The sequence below is a fragment of the Biomphalaria glabrata genome, chromosome 3 (genome assembly GCF_947242115.1).
Source record: "Biomphalaria glabrata chromosome 3, xgBioGlab47.1, whole genome shotgun sequence".
Taxonomy (NCBI): domain Eukaryota; kingdom Metazoa; phylum Mollusca; class Gastropoda; family Planorbidae; genus Biomphalaria; species Biomphalaria glabrata.
Window position 1 is genome coordinate 55918587 of NC_074713.1, and position 15833 is coordinate 55934419.

Consider the following 15833-nt stretch of genomic DNA (forward strand, 5'->3'; position numbering starts at 1 on the left):
GAAATATATAATTTATGACATTTTTTTTCAACTAATAGCTAAATTGTATGGATAAATGCTACTCAGCATATACAAAAAATATTTTTCCTTTTAATATAATTTCCCTTACATTCTTGTATTCATCATCATAGAAATTAGTCTCGAGAATAGGTGTCAGCAGTGAGATGAACCACAGTCATTCTACGAGATAAACCACAGTCGTTCTACGAGATAAACCACAATAAACCACAGTCGTTCTACGAGATAAACCACCGTCGTTCTACGAGATAAACCACAATAAACCACAGTCGTTCTACGAGATAAACCACCGTCGTTCTACGAGATAAACCACAATAAACCACAGTCGTTCTACGAGATAAACCACAGTCGTTCTACGAGATAAACCACAATAAACCACAGTCGTTCTACGAGATAAACCACAGTCGTTCTACGAGATAAACCACAGTCGTTCTACGACTTAAGGAAGGCAAGGATGTATTAATTTTCTTACAAATCAAAGACGTTACTTCAATAGAGAAGATGATAAGATTTTACGCGTATTCATGTATCAATCTAGTCATACATGTTTATAAGTCACTTAAAATATGCCAAGTCGTTGGTTTTCCTGGCTGCTTAAGGCAGCCCCTACTTCCTCTAATAGCACTTGGGAAGAGGGAGCACTTGTACAAAATTTCATATGGAATAAAAAATGTGCCTTTATTTATGTGTCTTTAATTGATAAATTGTTTTCAAAAGAGTATATTTATGCGAAAAAAACAACTTGCATCATTAATTTAAAAAAAAGGTATTGTTTGAAACTTGGTGGTGACACAGGTGGTCGTAACTGTATGTGTTTTTAGCCTACCCAAATCGCCCCAGTCTAGCACAGGACGAGCGGTCAACCGTGACATGCGACAATACTCGCCAGTTCGGCAAGGACCAGTGTTGTAAATATTACGCACGCAGGTCACGGCGGAAGTGATCATCTGGAGTGGTCAAGAAGGTTCGAGAAGGCCAGTTGAGACGCTATATAAGAGAGACTTGTTTACTCTGTGTTAATGTTGTCGCCAAATGTGATGTATTTGAAATTAAACTGTTACTAATACTTAGGAGCTTTGAGTTGTGAGGTTCTTTAAGTTCGTTGTGTCGTGTGGTGCAGTCTGCAGAGAGTCTGGATAGTGGAGATTCGTAGCAGTATTTTTTCAAAAGATTTTTAAAAAGCCATTGCACTAGAACTTTGTAATATTTAAAATATCATAATATCAGATTTTTAAAATATCTTTCTAGTTTTTATTTTTTTTATTTTTTTTTTTGGGGGGGGGGGGGGCTTAAACGAGGGTCGGACCAACCATGCAAGACTATTAGCGGCTTTTTTCTTTTTTTTTTTAGTTGGGGGGGGGGGGGGGGGGGGGCGGGGCTACTAAGTAATGTAGGGTAATTCTTACCCTGTTAGCCTAACAGCATCACGTGATCATAAATGCCAACGATGCTACTCCCAGAGCCTATATGTTAATGCTTGTAGATTATCTATCGCTGTGTCCGCATTCATCTCATCGTAACTAGCGTCCCTGTCTATAAAACTTGAAGAAGCGACCGTCTGGGGAAAAATCGGTTACTCTTTATTGTTAGGTATTATATAAGATAAGAAGATAAGAAGAAAAGAAAAAAAAATGCAAACAATTTGTAAGGCTCTTCAATGAAGAACAGCACATATTAAAAACGAAGGCAATAAAAAAAACTAGACATTCTGGACCAAGATAGAATACATAAATAAATCACTTTTGAGCGAACAAATGTAAATTCCTCTCTATCCGGGAGAAATAAAGAAAACAATAGAGTAGATTAACCGCGGAATAGACCAGCACTCACTACAATTTGGGATAGGATAGAATTATCTTCAGAACAAATGAGGGAACATGACCAACATTTTTTTGTGGTACTATATTTATAGATTTAGATTTCGGTTTATAGGTCAGTAATTAGTTAAGTCATTGGTCAGTAATTAGTATAGTCATTGGTCAGTAATGAATAAAGTCTTTGTTAAGTAATTGGCCAATACTTAGTAAAGTCATTGGTCAGTAATTAGTAAAGTCTTTGGTCAGTAAATAGAAGTCATTGGTTAGTTATCAGCAAAGTCAATGATGCTTATTCTTAAATCACTGTGCTCGGATATTTTTTGTTAGTCAAGTTTTTTTTTTTAAACTACTTCTATGATTTCAACAAGTCGTTTGTGTTTGATGGAAATATTTGTACTTGCTGAAACGTTTATTTTATTGAATGGGGTTTAAAAATATTAACTCTAAACAAATTCAATACTGTTTTTCTTATAAGCACCTCCAATCATCTACATGTTATGTTAACTTAAGAAGCAAGAAGGTCTAATTTACTATGCATACATCGTAACTCTCAAATTAAATTGATGAAACTTTAAAACTTTCAGGCCTAAAAAAATTGACACAGGCTTTAGAACAGGGGTTCTCAGCCTGTGGGTCGCGACCCCCTTGGGGGTCGATTAACGACTTGCCAGGGGTCGCCTAAGACCATCGAAAATATGGATTGTTATTGTCTATTCTTCTATTGCTGTGTGTAGGTGTGTGTGGGGGGGGAGGGCGTGGCAGAGTGGGGGATTGTAAAAAGGGGTCACCGAGCTTAAAAGGTTGAGAACCGCTGCCTTAGAAAGTTTTTTAAAAAATTCTACAGTCTAATCCAAGCAATTGATATATATTTTATAAACAGCAACTCCGCAATATGCAATGAGAAATCTCTCGCATTCTCTTAGACACACCCACATGAATCTTGTGATGAAACTCATTTTGCCGAATCCCTTCCTCTAGCGATCGTTTCCACCCGAGTGCCACGTTGAGGCAGAGTACCCGCCTGCACGGGCATCATAGACCAGCGCAACCGAATCAGAAACTGTATTAGTAACGAACCATGCTAAGATAACTCGCTTAGAGCACGTGAAAGGAAGCGGTCAGTAAGTTCTAAGGTCGCCTTGTCCCCGTACGAGGACAGACCAAAAGCCGCACACCGCACACGAACCAGTTCTCTTTCAAATCCTTGTCCCGATCTCCCTTTATGCAGAACGCGACATTCATAAAGAATGTGGTCTATTGTTTCCACAAAAAAAAAGATTAATAAAAATTGAACTCCCAGAGATAGAGTAGATGCAAAATTTAACTGTTGCTGTGGTCGACAGTAAATGAGAGCGTTGTGTGGCCAGCCGAACGACCAAATGCTTTTACTCTATCCAGCTAATATTAGGCACAGATTAAACTTGAGTGAGATGAGAGAAGTACTCTGGATCCATAAGTTCACCAGGATTCGAACTCATGACCCCACTAACGACTCCGCTATTGTAGCTAATTAAGTTATAATCAATTATATTCATTTTATGTCTACAGAAACCTTTCTTGTTAGCTGTAGGATGTTTAAAATATGTTAGATACAAGAGAGGCTTCATTTTCATGAAAAAAATGAATTGATCATAGTAATTTGATTACCTTTCCATTTGTAAGATCTGGATTTTTATTGAAAAAAACACTGGCGTTATGGAAAAAATCAGGGCGATATACTGTGTTCTAATGAACAACGTAAAAATATGAAAAGAATAACATTGGAAGCGTGGTCGAGAGGCTAAGTGCACTTGGCTTGGCTTGGCTGCCTAGAAGGGGGCTCGAGGTTCGACACCCGACTCGGGCAGAGTTGTGTTTACTGAGCGCCTAAAGGCAGCACGGAAAACCAACTCCTAGATACCCCCTCTGGCTCACAAATGAGATTGGACCAAAAGCGCTCTGAGCATGCTATAAGCATGAAAGTAGCGCTATATAAAAGCTATAATAATAAAAAAAAATTTTTAATGAAATACACATAATAAACACTGTGGGGCGAAATCCCCGTGGCCAACTAAATAATACACATTAATTTTGTTGTGATATCCAAACTTGGTAAAGGCTTAGAAAATCAACCCTGAGGAGAAATCAGAGAGTCCTTTAACCTGCGACGCAGCTGTACCAGCACCTGCCTTTAACCTGCGACGCAGCTGTACCAGAACAGCTGCATGGAGAGGGAGGCGATGTCATTCCAACCATCTCTAATGCACAGGCTTTCTTCACATTTCTATCGGACGTCCAAAAGTCGTCTCGCGACTGGAGGAAGCTTTAACTCTTTCTCCTAATTGACGATGCCAACGTTGATTTGATCCCAATTAAACTAAATTGATTTTTAGATTTATAAGCTTTAATATGTGTTATGTTAAAAGCGCATTTTGATACCAAATACAACATTTTCTGATAACAAACAGAAACGTTAAGTTTTTAAAGTTTAAACAAAACAGTATAGTGAAATTACGTACAAATGAGCAAAACGAATAATACTATCAAAACGAGGAAAATAATTACGAAGAGAAAGAGTTAATAGCAGTAGTCTTGTTGAGCAATTGAGTTATCTATTATTTTTTTTTGCGTGTGTTAAGCGTGTGGAATGGTATGCCGATGTGTGTACATTTTACTCGAGCAGCCAGTCTTGTGTGTGTGTGAGTGTATTTTTCACTGTTGATATGAATTTTTTTTTGAATGAAATCAAGAAACTATTCTAATGATAAACTATCCCTAATTGACCGGTACCTAAATTTCTGGGTCGATAAATTACCGGGTTCCTTAATGTCCGGTGTCAAATATGCCAATGCTTAAATTTCCTAAATCCCACACTTGACCACTGGACATGTAAACAATAATTTAGGGGTGCATTACTCCAGACACTTGCTCGCAACACAACCACATTCTTTTCAGTAAGTTTCGCACAATAAGTTTTTCTTCATTGTAATTTGTATGTTGACTATTGGAACTATTTCTTTAAAAAAAAATAATTTAAAATGTACTGTTTTTACCTTTTTGGGTCTGGTTTTCACTTTATGTCTATGGAAAATTCCTTCCTGGTCGGTGTCCAAAGTATACAAAGAAATATCGAGGTTAAAATGCCGCGAGCGTCTGAGATTAAGTTTGGTTAGAGATTTTGTTTCTGTGCTAAAAGTTACATTGACCTGGTCAGGCATTTGATCTCCTGTGACTTCACTCGCCTCATATTGAAGCATAACTGTGAAGAAAAAATAAGGCATAAATTTACATGACGATATATAAGAGCTGTTACTATGACATCCATTAAATGATTTTTATAAAGTTCTTATGAATAATAACAATGATTAACTCTTTCTCTCCTAATCGACGATACCATCGTTGATTTGACCTAATTAAATTAAATTAATGTTTATTTGTATAAACTTGACTTTGTGTTATATAAAAAGAGCATGCTATTCCCTTTATTTCTATACCAAAATACAACATATTTTGATAACAAACGACAAAGCTATTGAAGCCCAATCATAACAGGGAAGTGAAATAGTAATGAGCAAAATGAAGACTTTCTTCGAAATGTGGACAAATAAAAAACGGAGAGAAAGAGTTAAATGTGGGTGGAGTGAAAATGAATATCGAGGGCGGCTTTAGTTCAATAACTGATAAATATTTGAATATGTTCCTCTATACGAGCTATGTCTGTTGATCTCAAACTGTATCGGATATTTCCATAGGAAACAATAGCCGAAAGGGGGGGGGGGAGAACTGTTGTGTGATTGAAAACATTCCAAAAAAATGTCTTGCTTTTTCCAACTTTATGTGTACATTAAGATGCTCTTTCAGCATTTCTAGAAATCACGTCAAAAAGCAAACGCCTCTTAAATTAACATGAAGAACCAGAGAACGAAGATGTGTTATCTCAGCACACAAACATTATCAACATTGATCCACATAGATTGTTATTTATACAATAACTTTTACTTATAATTGCATTGTTCTTTCATTATTATTTAGTGTATAATTAAATAATGTATTTTGATTGGTTTTTTTTTTTATTCTTTTTTTTTGGGGGGGGGGGCGAGGGGTAATCAAGGTTACAAAAATTATAAATGAGGTACACATAGGTCAAAAGTTTGGGAAACACTGCCTTAGTCTGTTGGACCATTGGGGCACCATACACGATTAGTTGACCGTCTTTCTCCATTCCTTTCTTTTGTCTTGGTTAGAACCCCTTTCAGTAGCAGGCGGAAAGATAACCCAAACCGACCACAGGAAGACACACGGTTATGTCTGCTTTGGGTGTGACAAACTAAGTAGATGACAGCAAGGCTGCGTTGCCAAGTAAAATACTCCTCCTTAATCTTCGAATCGGAAGTCAAGCCTTATAGATTGGCATTAAATGTGTCTCTCACTGCTAATACCTTTAGCACAATGTTATTGGTTAATTTTTTTACATGTAATTACAAAAGAGACTCCAATGAGCTCTTATACAAGGTAATACATTCTCACGTTATTAGCCAAATACAAATGTCTCTTCTATTACGTTATAACACCAGAGATTCTAACGACTTTTGTATATAAGGCAGAACAGTAGAGTCTAAGTTATTAGAATAGTGTTTATATTAATAGATCACACTGACCGTCAGTACTTGAGATATGACAGATGAAAACAGAGAAAATGACAACAATAATAGACATTCTTCCAATATATTCTCTCAATTACAGTCTGTTGATATATAAACGTTTTTGCAATATAAAATTTGAAAATTTAATGCATTTGAAAAGAACATTCAACTCTTGTCTTGTGACTAATGTACAGAATTACACACATTATACTTCTTGGTTTTCTGACTTCTTACTTGGTACATTAAACCGCTGCGGCTTCAATCGTGAATATATCTTTGTTGTTCTAGCCCCCAAATCAATCCATCAATGAAATATTTATTATAAGACATCAGTTAGGCCAGGTTCGTATATAATTTCACATTCACTTTCACCTATCCTTTGGTCTGCTGGACCGATGGGGCACCACACAAGATCTGTTAACCTTTTTTCTCCATTCTTCTCTGGTCATTTGTCTTTGATAAAATTTCATTCTGATAATATTGAACCCTGCCTTTGTTACTTGCCTGGTTTGACAAAGTCGGGGGCCGATTTTCAGTTTGTATCCCACAGACTGTTTTTGTAAGCTTGCTATTTTTTTAAATTTTATCTTTATTTTTCATTTATGTTTCATCAAATACTTAAGCCATTGTAGGCAAACATAATAGACCCCAATTCCTTTCAGGCAAAAAAACAAAAATATTAAATATATATCATGCTAGCAGTTCACACCGGCTACACCCGTTGATTTGTTCCAAGGTTTTATTAGTTAATATTGTTTATTATGGCCGGAACCCACTTCTTTTTAAAAATTATTTGAATAAATGGCCTACATGTTAATGATCACCCTAACGTACTTTACAGCAAGTGAATTACTTTATCTGTAACAATGAAGTTTAACGACCCGCTCCCTCTCTGTCCTTCTATCTCTCTCTCTATTTCGCTCTCTGGAACCTAAATCGACCACCATCGGACAATAGTTATGCCTGCGCTGACTGTGGTAAAATATGTAGGTCGCAGCTGGGACTGCGTGCCTACGTGAAATACTGTACTTCTCATTAATCTTCTTCTTGTTGGGATTCTATAGATTACATGGATTGGGCACTTTATCACTCACATGGACATTCAGTTCAGACTAAGATAGTGAGTCTCTTTCTTTAATAAGTTAACAATTATTTTTATATTAGGATTATATCTAAAGGCGTACCAAGGATGCCAGCCAACCGGAGTGGCTAGTGCTGTCAGAGACCCCCCCCCCAACCTTACAATAGTGTACGTCATACATATTTGCATAGTCATGTGAGAAATACATAACTTACAAATAATGAAAACGAAGCTAGCTAATGAACTATCTGTAGTAACAGTCACAGTCCTAGAAATACATGTACATTTAGCCATGCTGCTTAAAAAGTTAAGTGTCTGACTTACTTACTTACTTTGCATTCGGCTGGGGTTGAAAATTAACAAAGCGGATACAAATCAGTGAAATGATTAATACAATTATTAATGCTAGCTTATCTGAATTAGTGAAATATATGTTTTGTAATGTATTGGCGCCACCCCCTTACGCCCCGGCACCAGAGGCGGATGCTCTTCTCTCCCCACATTTGGCACGCCACTGATTCTAGCTTGTCTCAACAGTTATTACTTAGGTTGGACTGCTCTCCATCTTGCAGTTTCAGAATGTATCCAGCTTTTATTGGACAAGTCAAGACTGGGCGTCATTGAAAAAGGTCTGCTGCATACAGTAAAAACAGGAAATGTCAAGATTTGGAACAGGTCCCTAGCACGTCCAGAGTAGTCCGATCTAAGGTCAAGGATGCAGGCTGGTAAACAATCTGTTTCCTTGTATAGCGAGACATTTAATCTTCAGCTCATTGGAACTACAGTGCCAGAATATTGGTGAATATTTGTGTCCATTATATCCCTTTCGTTAAATAACAATTTTTTCTTATAAATTTGTCAATGTGATAAACACTGACCAATATTCAGCTAAATACAAGACAAAGAATGCACCAAAAGGATGTCGCGTTTCATTATAAAATAACATGTGTGTGTATGAGTGAAGGGTGGTCCATTACAAGTCAAGACTACATATCGTGGACTAGCCAGTACTGCCTACCTGGCCCTGTATTGTTATGGCCCAATATATGCTCAAGACTACATATCGTGGACTAGCCAGTACTGCCTAACTGGCCCTGTATTGTTATGGCCCAATATATGCTCAAGACTACATATCGTGGACTAGCCAGTACTGCCTGCCTGGCCCTGTATTGTTATGGCCCAATATATGCTCAAGACTACATATCGTGGACTAGCCAGTACTGCCTGCCTGGCCCTGTATTGTTATGGCCCAATATATGCTCAAGACTACATATCGTGGACTAGCCAGTACTGCCTGCCTGGCCCTGTATTGTTATGGCCCAACACACGCTCAAGACTACATATCGTGGACTAGCCAGTACTGCCTACCTGGCCCTGTATTGTTATGGCCCAACATATACAGCATATGAATTACGACTATGACTAAGACTGCTTTATTGATCCATGAGGAAATGTGTTGTGATTACAAGGACTCTTTTCTCATAAGTAGAAGTCTGCAGAAACTAACAGAGAGAAGAAACACAAGGAACACGAGGAACACAAGGAAACAAGAAACATAAGGAACACAAGAAACAAGAAACATAAGGAACACAAGGTAATTACTTCAATTGTCATTACAGACTTAAGTAAAGCAAGGAATCAGCAGTACAATGGGGAGGGGGGACTGATTTAAATAATGCTACATATATAAGATCACAGACCTACATAATAATCATAAAGCTTGTGTTCGAGTCCGAAGATTAATGAAGAATGCAATATTTCCCGTGGCTACTCAGCCCCAGCTGTAGCCTACATATTTTGCCAAATCCAGAGCAGGCAAAAATATTGTCCGCCGGCGGTCGATTAAGATTTTCTTTTCGTCGTCTACGTCTGTCCTCTGTCGCGGATTTTGATTTGGTCTCAAGTGTGTATATAAAAAACATGCTAAAAGAAAACTGAACCAATTCCACATGAACTGTCTAATAAAAATACTTAATGTTAAATGGCAAGAAAAAATAGCCAATACTGAAGTCCTTCGAAAAGCGGCCTGCAAAGCACCCACACAATCGTGATGCAGTTCAGGCTTCGATGGGCAGCACCCATCTGCAGAATGGAAGACCGCCGCATCCCTAAACGACTCCTGTATGGCCAATTAAGGGAAGGAAAGCGCTCACAAGGTGGACAAAGCAAATGCTTTAGGGACACCCTCAAAGCTTCTCTGAAAGCTTTCAACATTGCTACAGCCACCTGTGAGACAGGCGCATGATTTAGACTTAGAAGACGATCCGATGCGAAAAGTTTTCCTAAACATTAATTTATTAAGCTCTTGAATCTATAATACATGGGCACCCTGAAGGGTACATTGTGATGCACTTGAACCCGCCCCCCCCCCCCAGCCCGGATTTTGACTAAATCTACATCTACGTAATAAACCAAAAAAAAAAACAGTTCTGGAAGATGCATTTCATTATAAAAATATTTTTTTTAAATTGGCTAAAACGTGGCTACTCAGAATTCAGAGGCGCGCACGTACATGGTTGGCCATCCTTTCCATACGCCTAGACTAATCACTACTACATTAACCAGTGGAAGCACTACTTGTTCAGTTGCTACTTAGAAGTTAATTGATTTGATGGCGCGAACAAATGGCTAAAATTTCGTTACTCAGAATCCAGTGCACCCCCTTGCGGGCGCCCATGAATACAGATATGTAATGTGATTTCTTCGGAGATAAATAGTTTTTAAAATATATATTTTTAAGTTTTATTTCTTATTACCATATATCAGGGGTGGGCAACCTTTTTGTATCGAGGGCCGCATTAACAAAATTTTGGGAATGGGGGGCCGCATATATATATATATATGTATGTATATGTGTGTGTGTGTATACTTACAACTTAGAAAAATACGCTAGTTAACTGTATAATGTCTTTTAATTCATATTTATACTGTATTATACATTCACTTTTCCTTTTTTTTCACATTCTAAATTGAGGAATTACTAGAGTTAGCAATTTCTGAAACCAATTTAACGATTTTTTTTTAATTTGCTATAGTCTTTTCATATTGCAACATTTCACCACAAATGTACAGTTGTACTTAATGTGAGGAATTTAACTATTTACACTCGTGCGTAATGTTCCTGAATTGTGGAACTAGCTTTCTAGTTGTTATACTTGTGACTGCTGTCAAATTATAGTCATTCACCATCGACCTGTGATTACACTTGTTTATTTTCCACAAGAAAAATACTTGTTCACATATGTATGTGTACCAAAATAATTTGTAGGGAAATTTAGAATTATTTTTAATAGATTAGCATTTTTATATGTATATACTGTGGGTACACATAATTTCTGTAGGTATTCGCGAGCCGCATAAAACAATTCAGCGGGCCGCATGTGGCCCGCGGGCCGTAATTTGCCCACCCCTGCCATATATTGTCATTGGAAATACGCCATTTTGATTTTAGGCTTAATACTAGACTATCTCCCTTGAATTACTTCCCAACTTTTTTCTGTTGCTGTTTTGTCTTTCTTTCTAGCAGCTATTAGAACTTATAGTGAAACATATTTAGAATGCAAACAAGCTTTTGTACTTTAAGCAATAGCTAAACATCTATATATAAATTATGTAATAAAAGTAATAGCATAGATCTACAAAGGCGAAAAAAAAATAATAGAAAAAATATTAACATCAAATATATAACCCTTAACTTTAAGCTTGACATGTTGTAGTCATAGCGTAATTTAATCTTCGTTGTTTTTATATAATATATATGTATATTATAATATATAATAAGAACAAATATTTACACCACCACATCATTCAAGTACAATTTCTTTCACTTTTTCGATTCCAAACAAAATAATTAATTACCAATAGTTAGCAAACAAATTGGCTAATTTTAAATGACTGCTTGATGCGCAGGGTTAATTAGATACGCGGGTAGGCCTGACACACACAAACCGTAATAGAATAAAGAGAAATAATAAAACTATTGAATGTAAAACAGTGAACAATATAAAAAAAGCAATATCTACAACAAAGTTGAGAAAGTCATGATTGGATTGTGGCATGGAAAGGAAGATTCAGGAAATGTTACAATGGCATCAGAGTTAGTAACCTTGTGATGGCTCCAAATAGGGACTGGGCCGATAAAAAAAAAATCAATGATTTTATTAAATCTCTTCAATGGGATAAAAGAGCAGCAAGATGAAATAGTATGAGTGTTACTACTTCTCTGGACCAAATAGGGGAACGAGGGGGGAGACACTGTGAGAAGCGTGCGAGGTTCGACGCGAGCAGAGTTGTGGTTACTGAGCGCCTAAAAGCCAGCACGGACAATTTCTCCCAGTTGCCCCCTCCTCCCACTGGTCCACAAATGAGATTGGACCATAGCTGAGCAGGCTATAAGCATGAAAGTAGCGCTATAGCTGAGCATGCTATAAGCATGAAAGTAGCGCTATACAAAAACTATAATTTATTTTATTTATGAGTGTGACAAGCAGAGTGCATTTGTCATACACAACTGCTTTTGAAGCTGGCCGACGATATAGGATCCAAACTAGAGAGATTTGATCGGGACATCGTTTATGTTACGTCACATTTTAGACTTAGACCTCAGTTAAACTGTATGTCGGTGAACTAACAAAGAAAGTGAACGACTTAGACCTCAATTAAACTGTATGTCGGTGATCTAACAAAGAAAGTGAACGACGAGATCAGTATTGCATTAGGAACAAAACAGGAGACTTAGAAATTTTATTAGAATGTGAGAAACCAGACATAATTGCAGGCACAGAAACTTGGCTACATCCTGAAATTTATAATGCAGAAATTTTCAATAGTAATTATGAAATTTTTAGAAAAGATAGGGCTGATAATCATGGAGGAGTTCTTTTAGCAATAAAAAACACTCTTATAGCAGAAGAAATTACCTTACCTAACTCAAAAAATATAGAATCAACATTTTGTAAAATTAATACCACCTCAACATCCCTAATAATAGGCAGCATTTACAGACCAACAAATTCTAGTTTAGAATACATGCAGGAACTATGTAATCAGATTACTACACTTAAAGAGACAAATAAAAATGCAGTTTTTTGGATTATGGGTGATTTCAAACTACCCGATATAAATTGGAAAACACTAACCATAGATAAACACCAAAACCTTAAGGACATAAATGAGCTTTTCATAGAAACTTTACACAACCTAAGTTTAGATCAAATCATTAAAAAGCCAACTAGATTAAACAACACATTAGATCTCTTCTTAACCAACAGACCTGGATTAGTAGTTGATTATGATATTATCCCTGGTCTATCAGACCATGAGATCATAAAAATACACAGTCAGATAAAAGCAGTAGCCAATACAAAACCCAAAAGAAAAATCTTACTCTGGAATAAATGTAACCTAACACAACTACACCAAGCTGCATTAAACTTTCAACAAACATTCTTATTAGAAAAAGACATTAACCAACCAGTCGATGACCTCTGGAATTTCATTAAAAACCATCTTAAAAGCATTATAGAAAATCATATACCAACTAAATACACATCAAACAAAATAAATAAATGCTGGTTTAATAAAAGACTAAAGAAGCTTTGTAAACAAAAGGAAAACCTATATAGAAAATTTAAAGAAACTAATGCAGAAAGAATTTACAAAAAGTATATAAAAATTAAACACTTAACCCAAAAAGTAAGCAGACAGCTGCAGAGTGAATACATAAACAATGTAATATCTAAAGATAACAACAAAAACCTATGGTCATACATTAAGTCTAAGAAAATGGAAACAACAGGCGTAGCGCCATTAAAAGATGAACATAACATAATACATAATGATAATGAAACTAAAGCAAACATTCTAAACAAATACTTTGCATCAGCATTCTCAGCCCCAGGAGACAAAGACATATTACTGAATTTGAACCAAGTAGACAACATAGAAGATATAGTAGTACAAGAAAATGGAATTAAAAAACTATTAGCCAACACCAAACCAAATAAAGCTTCTGGACCTGATGGTATTCCAGCTAGATTACTCAAAGAACTAAGTAATGAGCTAGCCCCAGTGTTCAAAATACTCTTTCAGGCTTCATTTAACCAGGGCAGAGTACCAAAGGACTGGAAAGAAGCTAATGTCACCCCCCTATTTAAAAAAGGAGAAAAATCTGACCCAGGAAACTACAGACCAGTATCACTTACCAGCATCACATGTAAAATCCTAGAACACATAATATGTAGCAACATCATAAACCACTTAGACAAACATAATGTCCTCACACCATACCAACATGACTTTAGGAAATATAGATCATGTGAAACACAACTAATAGGACTAATTGATGATTTTTCAAAAGGTTTAGATAATAGTGAACAAATAGATGCTATCTTACTAGATTTTTCTAAGGCTTTTGACAAAGTTCACCACCATAGCTTGCTTAAAAAATTAAAATATTTCGGCATTAATGGTCCACTGCATCAGTGGATTAAAGACTTTCTGATAGGGAGAGAACAAACTGTAATAATAAATGGTTCTAAATCAACACCGATAACAGTAAACTCAGGTGTACCTCAAGGAACAGTCTTGGGTCCACTACTATTTTTAATTTACATAAATGATTTACCAAATTGCATTACTTCAGGAACAAAAGTCAGATTATTTGCAGACGATTGCATAATATATAGAACAATAAAAACAACACAAGACATAGATATTTTACAAAGAGAATTAGATGAATTACAGAAATGGGAATCAAATTGGAGCATGTCTTTCCACCCAGAAAAATGTCAGTTGTTAAGAGTAACAAAAAAACTAAAACAAATTAATTCCACTTATCTTATTCATGGCAAACCAGTAACACAGACTAAAAACGCAAAATACCTAGGTGTTATAATAAATAAAAAAACTGTCATGGAATCCACATATTGATGAAACTACAAAAAAATCAAACAAAGCATTAGGATTTATTAAAAGAAATTTCTATAAATCAAATAAGAAAATAAAACTAAAATGTTATTTAACCTTGGTTAGGCCAATAATAGAATATGCATCCTCTGTTTGGGACCCCTCAACTCAAGAAAACATTAAGAAACTAGAACAGACACAAAATAGAGCAGTGCGATTCATAACAAACGAATATTCACATTTGACTAGAGTAACACCTTTAGTAAAATCACTAAATTTAGAAAGCCTTCAGGACAGAAGGCTCAAAAGTAAAGTAGCAATAATACATAAAACACTGAACCATAATCTTCAAATACAAAAACAAAATTTAATAAAATACTCTGAAAGACACAAAGATAAAGGCACATTCCTCGTCCCATATGCTAGGACAAATTTGTACAAATACTCCTTCTTCCCTAGTGCTATTAGAGCATGGAATGGGTTGCCTGAGCTAGCCAGGAAAACCAGTGACTTGGCAGAATTTAAGTCATTGGTTAATATGCATGACTAAATGCATGACGCGTAGGACGTAATCATCTTCTTTTTTGAAGTAACGTCTGTATTATATAAGATAAGATAAGATAAGATATTGACCAAGGTAATTCACCGTACCTTGCCCTTCCCCTTTACGAGCCTGCCGGTGATCCTAACAGTAACGGATGTAATACGGAGCCGGCGCTGGCGAAGCTCCGAACAGGGAAAGGTGATTACATCACACCTAGTTCTGCCGTGAAAACTACAATTGTACGTGTCTGCGCGTGTTGAAAGGTACGGAAAAAGAAAGGGAAAAAATAGCCACTGGTACGGTAGAAGAGAAAAACTGTCTTCATAGCAGAATGTAAATACTAGTGGATTAATGAAAAGAGAGGGGGGGAAGCGGTAGGTGGAATCACTACCCACCCCCAACCACACATTGTTAAACAAATTTAGTGTAATAGAGATGCAGTTTTCTTTTCTTGATCAGGTTACACTTGACCTATATCCCCCCACCCCCAATCTTGTAGCTGGACCATCCTTTGTCACACTCAAAGAATTTTTTCAGAAAAAAAAAAATCGCGAAACGTGAATTAAATCTCAAGCAGAACTCTACGTCCTCTCCCCTAGCTCTAATTGTAAGTCTCTACTACGAGTCAAGGTTTAGTCACAACTATTTAGATGTACTTGTTAGATGACATATGTTAGAAGACCGTTATGTCTTCCCTCTGTTGACATAATGAAAACGTTATTTCTAGTCTCATGGATCGTCCATGAAGGACAATAGCGCGGTAGGAACTATGTGAATTTAACTTATTTGTTGATTTTGATATGAATACAGGTGATACAGGAAAGTTTATTATTCATTGCATATTT

General features: G+C 36.4%; 1 protein-coding gene across 1 annotated transcript in view; it reads right to left on the bottom strand.

The window, feature by feature from the left end:
- LOC129924971 (uncharacterized) overlaps positions 1-6505 on the bottom strand; it is a 39845-nt gene extending 33340 nt beyond the window's left edge. Inside the window, exons 1-2 of the mRNA XM_056022765.1 lie at positions 6473-6505; positions 4868-5073 (exon numbers count right to left, since the gene is read on the bottom strand). The gene's annotated coding sequence lies outside the window, so the exon portion shown is untranslated. The remainder of the gene's footprint in view (positions 1-4867; positions 5074-6472) is intronic.
- Between the last annotated feature and the right edge of the window lie 9328 nt (positions 6506-15833).